We start from the raw sequence: 3,472 nt of genomic DNA on the forward strand, positions 1-3,472 counted from the left end.
AACCCACCTGCTCAAGAAGATCTACTTTCATGTGGGGGATTATTTCTCCATTTTCGAGTATGTGTGATCCTCTGCTTTAAATGTCCCATCTATAGTCTCATCTCATTGGATTCATGCAGAATGTTTGTAAGAGAAGAACTATAAGGATACTTCCAAAAGGTAATGAAAAGATGGAATTAAAGTACAAGTTAATTTTGTTCCCCCCCAAAAAAAAAATCCTTGAAATCCGTGCATAGTTTTGTTTTGTTTTTTTTTTTCACAATATGCATCTTACATGATCTTTTTGAAGACCCCTGTAATAGTGCCATGGTTTACAGATGAGGGAAAAATAGACAAGAAAATCTGCCCCCTTACATCAGAACAAGCAGCATTCTGGACTGGGCCATGACTCTGTAGTAAGCATGAAGGCATGACGACCAACAGCAGAGTCCTGGAGGTAGGCCTAGTATAAGCCAAAGACTCAGGCCCTAGCCTGGTTCTACCACCTTAAGGTCATGTGAACAAGGAACCTAAATTCTCTAGAGCAGGGCTCTCAGCTTGACTGCAGATTGGAGTCCTGTCAGGAGTTTTGAAAAAAAATATTTCAGAGCTTGCCCAGTATGCTGATGTAATTGGTCCAAGTAGCAGGAGTTTGTTGTTTAATCTTGCTGTTGAGCACATGGGCTTGCCCGTGAAAGGAAGCACCCATGGGAGGGGTGACAGCAATCTCTTCTCCACTCTACCCCCAGGATTTTGGACATGGAAGCACCCAGGCCCAGCATGTCCCCCAAACTACCCACAGTTAGCCATGTGGGATCCAGCTGCCTCAGCCACCATGCCACCTGGGTGGTCCAAGGTTGCAGGACCATTTAAAGCTCTCCTAAGTGACTGTCATGCAACAAGGTTGAGAAGCCACTGCTCTAAGGCTTCAGTGTCTCCCCTGTGAAAAGAGAGTGACATGCATCCCATGAGATTATAGTCCTCTTGGAAAAATGCAAAATGGGCTGTATGAGAAAATATCACAGAAGGGCAAGAGAATACAGAAGTACTTAACCATTCAAGATCACTCCCTCGTCCCACCCCAAAGTTCACTCTCTTAATGACATGCTGCAGGAATCTAAGAGAATCTAAGAGGGCTTTAAATTCCAACCCAACATCAATCTTTTATTTTTAAGAATTATTTTATTTAACTTTATTTATTTGTTTATTTTTAATTTGACTAGAGAAGGACAGAGAGAGAAAGAGAGAAGTTAAGCTGCCAGGTCTGGGACTTGAACTGCATTTGGCCATGTGGGAGTCCAGTGCCCTTAACCACCATGCCATCTGCCAGGCCATCCAACCCAATAGTAATCATTAAACATTCATGAAGGGACCAGCAGATGACATAATGGTTACATTGTTGGACTTTCATATGGTTGACCATGGTTTGAGTCCTAGACCTGGCAGCTTAAAACTCATATTGGATGTTATGTGTGTGCCCAAAATCCTGGGAGGAGACTGGAGGAGAAGAGACTGTGGTATGGCCATCCCCCCAGGAGATGATTTCTCACTTTCTGTCACTATGGCTAGTGCACACGCCCTATAGCCAAAACAAACAAACAAAAAAACCCAAAAACTACTAAATAAATAATTTCATGGGAAACCTTCCTGTAAGTTTCCTTGCAGTCAGACCAGTTTCCAGATGTTGCCATATGAACCAGACTTTCCAGATAACATGCCTTCCTTGCTTAATCGGCTCTGTGCTCGGTACTATGCTAGGGGGTGCAGTGGATAGGATGATGGGGCAGACCCCATCATGAAGCCTACAGCCCAGGGGCCACCAGTAGTTGGTATTGTCATCAAGCACTGGCCAAAAAACATTGAGAGCTCAGAACTGGGAGATGCTTAATTCCCAAAGAGTATTGGCATCAGAGTGTTGGCTTCCCAGGAAAGGAGGCTTTTGGACCAAGTCTTAAAGAAAAGGTATGAGTTTGCCATAGACAGGATTATTTATATGAAAAGTTGTAAGTGTTCAGCAGAGGATGAGCCTGCTCTGCTTAGATGCCTGGACTAATGGTTCCCATTTTGCAGATAAGAAAATGGAAGCCCAGAAAATAAAAGTGACAAGCTTAAGGCCACACAGAAGTGGTGAGTAAGAATTGGGTTTTGAGCAAGGAAGTGGTATGGTTAGATTCTCCGGTAGGAAGCTAATTCAGAGAGCAGTTCAAAGAGGGAAGGCAGGGAGCCCAGGTGTGCAACAGCACAAGGGAATGATAATATCAGACCTGAGCTCAGGTACTGGCTGTGAGCATAGAGGAGAGGCACTGGCTACTAAAACAGCCCTGAGGATGAGGAGTGCTCGGTGGTGAGGGTGGGAGAGGGAGAGGAGGGGAGCTGGGCTTCAACACAGAAACACTTTGCTTCACTCCACCGAAGGCTAACTAGCCTCTCTGCAGACCAATTCCTACCGGGGCAGCTTTTCCACTTACCCCAGTCTCACGTGCTTACCTACGAGTGCTTCCTAAACTTTGAGATCTACACAAGTTGGTAATCACTTGAAAATTTTCAATTAAATGTAAAAAAGGAAAAAAACAAGTAAATCTATTCTTTCTTTTGACTGCTCTATTGATTAAAATAAATGTCTGTGCTGGGACCGCTGAACCATGAAAAGCAATCTGTCTTAGATGGGTAACAGATCGTTAGGAAATCACTGGGTTGAAGGAAAGAGTCAAGAAAAAAATTTTGCACAGATTCACGTGTGGGGGTGTCAGTGTGCCTATCTGAAGCTACATAGCTGCGTATAGATATGTGCTTTTCTATATATAGGGGACATATGCCACACACTTCAATCAGCAGTCATGAGCCAAAGGCAAGGCAGGGCTCCTGGCAGAGTGGCGCCATCGATGGCTGGGCAGACACTCAGCGATTCTGCAGGGTGCGTGCAGGCGGGGGCCGGGCATAAGGGGCTATTTGGATAATAAATTCAGTAATGAATACAGTGCTCAAGCAACTCCCATCTGACACGTGAGTTAAACAGATCCTAGCAACATTGTTCTTCAGACCCATTCCCTGGGAAATTTAGAAAAACAAGTGACATTAATATGTATGTCTCTAATTTCATCAAAATGTTAGATTCTACATGCAAGAACTCTTTTGCTTTAGAAGAAAAGAAGAAACGAAAGATCTCTCAGCTGCCATTCTTCACCCTCAAATAAAATAAGTTCCGAATGATTCCGCAAGGGACATCTTAACGTGTAAATCAGGATCATCCTATCTTCAGGAGATTTCAAAATGAGGGTTTGTCCTCCCTAAAGTCTCCTTCAACAAGGAAAGGATGGGAGGAAACTGGGGAGCCAAAGCTTTACATTAAAACAGACAGCTAAAAATAAGGGGCAAGGACTGCCCTTTCCTGGTAGGACAGCTGTCACACACTCACCAGACAAATCACTCCAATTAGCACTAGTTTCTCTCTCTCTCTCTCTCTCTCTCTGTCTCTCTCTCTCTCTGTGTGTGT

The 3,472-nt window shown here is 44.0% G+C and overlaps 1 long non-coding RNA gene across 1 annotated transcript in view; it reads right to left on the reverse strand.

Moving 5' to 3' along the window:
• Positions 1–3,472, reverse strand: part of LOC114008026 (uncharacterized) — a 28,486-nt gene that overhangs the window by 878 nt on the left and 24,136 nt on the right. The window lies entirely within an intron of this gene.

The sequence above is a fragment of the Tupaia chinensis genome, unplaced genomic scaffold, assembly GCF_000334495.1.
Source record: "Tupaia chinensis unplaced genomic scaffold, TupChi_1.0 Scaffold000274_1, whole genome shotgun sequence".
Lineage (NCBI taxonomy): Eukaryota > Metazoa > Chordata > Mammalia > Scandentia > Tupaiidae > Tupaia > Tupaia belangeri.